Below are 8,275 nucleotides of genomic sequence, written 5' to 3'. Positions count from 1 at the left end.
AAATTGGGTATCCGCCGTGTATTGATAGTATAAGAGATGGTTGATCAATACAAAATGTCAAACAATCAAACCGTAAATTATAAATAAGAAAGTACCTACTCTAAAGTAAGAAAACAAAATAATATTTTGAAAATTTGTACATTATGGCCTTGACACTGAGAGGACGAACAATACAAATACATATCCAAATGCATATTATTTTCTCGAATTTATTCGCCATGGTGTTATTTTTAAACTGTAAACAAAACTGGCCAGTTTTTTTAATACTCTTTCTGCGTGGGAAGATGGATGGTATTGTGTAAACAATTTTTTAATATTTTAACTCTTTAAATAGCTTGACCTTTTGACCCAATCTCAATGACTTTGAGTCATCATTGTTTTCATGGAATGATTTACTGTTTTGTGTGATTTAGCATAGCCTATAATATTATATTTTTCATATGGATGCATCCGTTTCAAATTTTAGAAAATCCACGTGGACAAGGTCTGGATTTCATCCCTAAGGAGAATACGATCAAACGTTTGCACCCAACTTGAATATGTGGCATTCCGGAGAGTGGTGCGGTGGTATGAGGGTCTGAGGAGCCATTAACTAACTCACTCATGGTGGAGACAGTTCGGAAGACGTTCTTCGAACCCATCATTGTTCCTTTGAGCTTTGCTTGGTATCACAAGTTTGCGGGCCAGAAGAAGCATTGCCTCGCTTATAATAGCCTTTAAACTTCTGAACGGCTTAATTATAATTCCAACATTTTGAAGCGCATAAAATCATGTTACCGAGCAACTTCTTAAGAGTTAGGCAATACAGACCATTTGTTCTTCCTAAATGCAAGGCCAAATTAGCATTTATGACGCCTGTGTGGAAGATGATTGGTCTGTTGAACAGGATAACAAGAGAGGTAGATCTATTCCATGCTTGGATTACCAATTTTAGAATCTTCCTCTCTAACTATGTATAGTTATGTGTGTTTGTGATTCAATTTTATTTGTTTTATAATTGTTTTATGAACTACATGTTTATTATGTCTTTACATTTCAATAATGGTAAGTACTGAATTTACATTTTTTTACTGGCAACGCATACGAAGTGTGTTCAGAAAATAACGGAAGTTGTTTAATTTCGCGGGTTTGGAGAGTCCGATTGTCAAGTTGGTATACATGCCTCTGAAGTATAAAGTGTGTGAAATGTTAAAAAAGGCCTAACGCACTTTGAGACGATTGATGCCAGAAAAAAAAATTCGCTGGGAGAACTAAATGCCATACCTTTGCAGGCCATTGAAAAGTGCATGGACAATTGGATTATGCGTTGGAATCAATGTATCGTCCCAAATGACGAGTATTTTAAAGAAAGTAGTAAAAAAAATATTGAAGATTAAAATTTGGCGTTTTTTTTGCCAGATTCCCGTTTATTTTTTATCACAAGGTATATTGTCTTCACCCTCTAACGTACGATTCACCGGTATGAAGCGTAGTGCATCTCGCTCAAATCACGGTTTTAGCAGATTAATATTATTACAATTATTTTTGTTCATACAAATTCAGAGTAAGAGATTGTGCAAAACGGAATATGAACGGTGGCGATTGCGCATGCGTACACAAGATGAGAAAATAGTCCCCTTGAGCCAATCTCGCTTGATCTTTTAGCGTTAGTATTAAATATAATGTTGTTCAACTTTTATTTATATATTTGGATAATTTATATGGCGCCGTTTTTGTAAAAATCCCCTCTAGGGCGCTGTACAATAAATAAATATCCCACTTCGTCTTGCAGCTACAGAGCACATGGACGGTTGGGATTCTTGTTCCTCGTCTCCAATTATGATATACAGGAGCTAGATTACAGCACGTCTTGCAGCTACAGAGCGCATAGACAATAAGAAATCTAGCCCCCATTTACATTTTTTTATTTGACAATAAAGTTTAGAGATTTAGTGATATTTAAAATAAATAAAAAAACTAATTTATAAAAATAGAAGTTATACGAGTATTACAACAAGTCTTGCAGCTACTGAGCGCATGGGCGGTTGGAATTCTAGACCTCATCTACTAAATTAGGATATTTGATAGTTGATAACATTTACCTATTGAAGCTTGATTACTAATCAGATGGTTAAATCTTGGTACGTTTGCATCATAAATTAATACATTCTTAAACGATTTTAATGGGTTCATTTACGATTATGATTTGAAAGTGGGCGCACTGTTGTTTTAAAGTTTCCGTTATTCACTACTTGTCACATATTTTAGTAAGAATAAAGCGCAAAATAATGCTTTAAAATGAACAGTCTTCTTTTTCCACCTTTTGTCTACACATCGACCACTTATGACTGACACAATGTTTGTTTAACAGTTAACGATTTAATTTCGAATTTTAAGCTACAATTGGAGAGAGGAACTATAATCCACGCCCAGCCGGTACGGAGGCTGAGCGCGAACTCTTAGTATAATGTTGAAATTATTTCTTAATATTTCTTTGTATTACAAATAAATTTATATTATTTACATTTACGAATTTGTTTGTTTATATTTTTACTTGACAATTTACTGTACTTATGCACATACTCAGGAACCACCTCTGGTCAGCACATAAAAATGTATATCTTAAAACAGGTTGTACCTCAGAGTAATAATGCGCCAAGCCATAGAGGAGCCCAAACGTAGGAAAACCATTCTAAGACTATTGGGTATTAAGTTAGCGACAGTTCGTAGCAAAACAATGGGCCGTACTCAGGTCGAGAATTGCCAAATGGATATTAATTTGTATTGTAAATACTTTTAAATATGTACTTGTGTATTTATATTTGCAGGGTTATTACAATTTGTTTTTCTACAATTCGCCTATCTTTATTCACAATATACTTATGTTACATTTATTGAGACATAAATCCCAACTTTATGGAACCAAAGTCCTGTGTTGAGTTTGTTTGTTTGTTTATCCGTCACATCTCCGAAATGGCGAGTAATTTGGACACGACATTTTAGATGCGACTTCAAGGTTAACGTTGCTATTTTCGAGTAAAATTTGAATCGAACTCTAACTCGATAAAGACTCAAACTTTATATGGATGCTTAGTGCGGCCCCGACATATTGCCCATAATCAACTGTCATTATGAACAGTAAACATACTTTAATTCACAAATGCATCCCCTAAATAGAGAAAAAAATAGTATCTGAAGTAAATATGTTGATAAAAAGAAAGTTTTTAAGCAACATAATACACGTGTCGGGACAAAAAATGCCAAAAATCACTGTAAATCATGGGAAAATATTCGATATCCATTACCTGTGAAAACTGACTCCTTTGACACCTTTGACGCTCCTACTGCTGCAACCAAACATACTGCAATTCACCATTGTCAATTTTCATTTATTATAACGTAAATATCCAAGTTATATACAAACAAAGCCAAGCACAGCGACAAAAGCATCTCATATAACCGTTTTGTGTTTGTTGTCAAACATAATAAAATGCCCGCCAATTTGTTGCTAACCAACATCGCTTGCGTTCTATGAAACACAGTGATAGAGCTTTTCTATAAGTTGACGCATTATTTCTCTGAAGGTTGTACCTATTTAGTAGTTAGGCAGAGTACTCATAATCCAAAGATATCTGTTACCAAAAAAATGCAGTAGATAAAAAAATTATAATGTTTGTTAATTAATTATTAATACTATTATTTAGACTGAATAAGACCGTGAATAAATGAATTATAATATTAGGAAGCTGATGTTTACAATTTATTTGAAAACAACAATTAAAAAAGTCAGGGCTATCAACAACATAAACTATTTTTACCATTTATATTTAAATTCATATCAACTGCTCATTATTCCTGAGATCTTATTTTTATTTGTTAAGGAAATCGTAGAACGATGTAATTGGTTAATTAATTAGCCAAAAATTTTAAAACAAAGTTTGATAATTTTTACTAAGACGACAATTAGTCATTTTTAATATATTCATGGAAAGGTTAATATTATCATCAAAAAAACATCAACATTTGAAGCCTGTAAATGTGTACATTATATCGGTACATCAATGTTTATATTTGTTTCTGTTTAATAATACGCATGCTTCCACTTTTCATTTTGTTGTATCCCAACTCAACACAAGGCTCTAGGATACGTTATTATTTTTTGTAATATATGTATTTGTCTTAATAAATAAATAAATCTTGACAATAGGGAAATATCACATACTTCGAATACGGATAAAAACATGTGAAATGGATAAAGAAAAAATTATTGTATTTTAAGAATCAATATGGATATTGTGGAAAAATATTTTCATTATTTTTTTTTTCATTTTTTTTACTGTTTATTCGACATTTAACACAAAGTACTTTACAAGTTTAATACGTTGAATTATATTCCCAGGAGTTACAACAACTCAATTCGGGACATAAATAATATTAAGATTTTAAAAATAACGCATATTGAGAACAACAAAGAAACAAAGCAAGTTTAGCACCTTTATAACTAAATATAGCACAGCAATATATACGCCAAAAACCGTTTTTTATACAAGCAGAATAAATATATGATAAAATCGTTTTTAAGAATAAAAAAAAGTAGTGAATCTACTAAGGGAGATAAGATTTTATTTATTCCAATTTATTACCAACCATAACCTCCATGGGAAACGCAATCTTTTCTCACTTGAATATCTTATTTATTTATTTTTTTTGTCACATCAATGTTTATATCTTTTGCATAATTTATAAAAACTTAATTGGTCTTTTTATGTTAAAAAATTGTTGTTTTTAATATTTATTATGAATGACTGTTTGTTTTCTGAATAAAATAAAAACATAATTTATAAAATAAAATTGTTAAAAAATATGTCTTAACAAAATCGCCAAATGTTTGGCCTTGACAATTGTGACGTCAAAATTCGCGACGATGTTCTTATTTCAATTTAAACGGTCTCAAATAAATTTCAGAATTTAACCGAATCGTGACGTATGGGGGCGTAACCAATTTAATGAACTGTTTTCACGGAATTCAAAATTATTTTTTAAGCTATTAGTAGCAAAAAGTAATTTAAAAAAACTTTTTTTACTCGACAGTATTTCATAAACCATTATTAAATTTTAATTTTTAAAAAAAGTTTTCTATGATGATTTTTTGTAGCATTGGTTGGAGAAATTCAATGTTACGTGAAATCGAATATGAAAAATGTTTTCCTACACGCCGTAAAAATTAGAGTATTTAGTTTTACGATATTTTTTTGAAAAGGGAATATGGAACTATAGTCATTTACAAGCCCTATGACCTGTTATTGGCTTTCAATGGATGTCAATCTTGTTGACTTGGCCGGGGAAAAAATCTTTCACGTAAATTTAGAGACTAGTTTTTGAACATACTACAAAATATTATTTATTCCAATAACTAGTATAAAAAGTAGTGTTTAAATATTTCAGGCATTCCCAGGTAGGAGAAATAGATCAGCCAGATGAATCTCACCCACATCAATAAAGGTTTCAGCTCTTTTACTTCACAAAGATCAACGTATGAGGGAGTTAAGGAAATGTGGATGTTTTAATATAGGTGGAATTGTGAACTTAAAAGAACGACAGGAATGAGGAAGATCAAAACTACGGGAAATTGTACATAAAAAAATGTTTTCTTAAGCGCGGTAAAAAGTATAGCATTAAATTGTACCAGTTTCATGAAAATGTACGAAAAACAAAACTAACTAATTTAAAATATATCACTAGTTCTTCCGAATCAGCAGAATTCACCGAAGAGAACTTGTGACGTCACGCGTGGAGTAATTTCAAAACTAGAAAACTTTAAAAATCATAGCGCTAATAACCTTTTATTAGAGAAAATACATCGCACCTTTAGAACAAAAACGACTCAACTCAAAAAACCTTAAAACGAGTTCATCAAAGGACTTTAATGAACATTATCCATCTTTCTGCATTTAAAAAACGCAACATGCCAAATAGGACAAAACCGTTACATCGGTCTCTTTATTTCTCAGAGAATTTAGATTCCGTGTCAGTACGGAAGTGACGCAATTAGCGTTGTGTTTACATTGCTGTGAGAAGGACGCAACGCAGACAAACATATAGTGACCGAAAGACAGTTGAGCCGATTTAATTCCGATATGTTTACTTTATTTTTTTAAATCTTAAAATGGCAAATTTAACTTTGTGATTTTTTCGTTCCGATTTACCGATAATCTTAGTGACTTATTTAAGTTAATGTTATTTTATTATTTAAATTATCGATAATCTCAGTGACTTATTTAACCAATATAAGCAACCAAAAAATAAGGGCGTACTTAGGGATATCAGTAATTAAAAAATAAACTCACCGTTATTTATTTTCAGTAGGTAGGTACGTCAGTAAATAAATCTTAAATTTCGTGAACTAAGGGACGCTGCTTGGCGTGGAATGAGGCGAGAGTGCTGGCTGGCGATGGGGTTTCCTGGAGGCAACTGATGATGTCCACATGCTCCAATTAGGAGCGGATGTGGAAAATAGGAAGAAGAAGAATATACACCCTTCTGAAAGGGTTGATTGATTATTTTCAATACTATTTGGCTTTCACCATTTTGCTTATTTTTTTACATTAATTTTCAAAATGGGACAATTCATGAAATGTGTTTAAATTTAAATTAAAATCCATTGAATATTTTTTTATCGATTTATTTACCGTGAAAAATATTGTCAAAAATGTACAAACCATAACTTGTAAAAATTAAGAACATCGTAATACTATACATTTATATACACAATATACTTACACAACGATTTTTAAATTGCGCTTAAATATTACATGTATTTCAACAAAAAGTAAATAAATATTATAAACCTATCCTTTCTAAACATTCAAAATGTAAGATATATTTATCAGAAATATAATATGACTGATACTTTCATCCACAAATTTGGAATAACCAGTGACCGGTTTCATCGCTTTTTTTAAACCCATCGCTTATGCATTACTTGCGAACACTTAACACATTTATTCTCCCTGTTGTATCGATTATAATACGAGTATACCAAAGAAACACTTTATTTAAAAAAAAAAAAATCTGATTGAATTCAACAGAATTATCACATTGCTTATAAAATAAGATCCACAACAATATACATATATTGGTTATAACTCATAAAAATAAATTTGTTGCAACAGAGAGGGAAAACATTTCCAAGAAATGAAATAAATGTTTTCAATATTTTTTTTTCTTGTATGTGAAATAATTCAGGCTGTATCTTAAAAAATGTCATCAGATGGAAGAGTTGAGGAAATTTTAATGTTTTAACATGGGCAAAACGGTAAATTTTACACAGTGTGTAAAGTGGCCACTCAAACCAGCCAATGATAGGTCATAAGCCCTGTAGATGCCTCTAGACTTCCATATTACTTTCTCCAAAATGTTCTTCATCTCTGTTGTAATATATTAACAAATAAATAGCTTTTTAACTTATTACGTTTTCTTACTGCATTATTAACGTTTGATTACTTTTAAAATAAAACTAAAATATAAGAAAAAATATGACATTGGTAAATCAGATAATTAAGAAAAATCGATAGATATAATAAAAGTTTACTATTAAATCTTTTATAAAATATTGCATTTTTTTAAAGAAACCCGTTTTTGCAAAGTTGTATTTTGAATGATTTTTTTCATTTATTTTTGTTTTCAAATTAAAATACCATGTATTACATTTCCACTTGTTCATATGATCAATTACCCCTTTACTTTCTAACAGGCATCCCCAGACCGGTTCAATAATTATCATATATTAGTTTAGGTACCTACGTTATGTACATACAAAATCTTAACTAAAATCAAATTAATTATTAATTGAAGTATTAATTCAACACATTTTATTAGGTATTGGTAACATTTTGATAAAATATTTACATATTAATAATAAAATATACAAGTATTTAAAATTGAATATTTACACATACAACTAACACAAAAAAATATTAACAACTAAAGTCGTAACCAAAATATTGCCAGCATTATTTACAAAATATCAAAACGTTTTTATGTCGACAAAAAAAATAAAACGAACGTACATATTCTTATGTAGGTTCTTATTCTTAAACATGGGGGTGCTTTATAAGCTCCTGACGTCACTGCAATCCGCGTACTTAATTCTCTCCCCCAAGGTTGGGTATTTAAAGAACCGGGCGACTGCTTTCAAAATATTTATCGCTAAATCTCCTCCGAGCCCAGGTCCATAAAGTATCGGGCTATTGGGTAGAGGACGAGCACTCTAACATCCTCAGGTTTAACCAGAGCG

The sequence above is a fragment of the Micrasema longulum genome, unplaced genomic scaffold (genome assembly GCF_059751315.1).
Source record: "Micrasema longulum isolate JH-2025_06_02 unplaced genomic scaffold, ASM5975131v1 h1tg000431l, whole genome shotgun sequence".
Lineage (NCBI taxonomy): Eukaryota > Metazoa > Arthropoda > Insecta > Trichoptera > Brachycentridae > Micrasema > Micrasema longulum.
The sequence above is the reverse complement of the archived record's forward strand: the minus strand, read 5'-3'. Positions refer to the sequence as shown.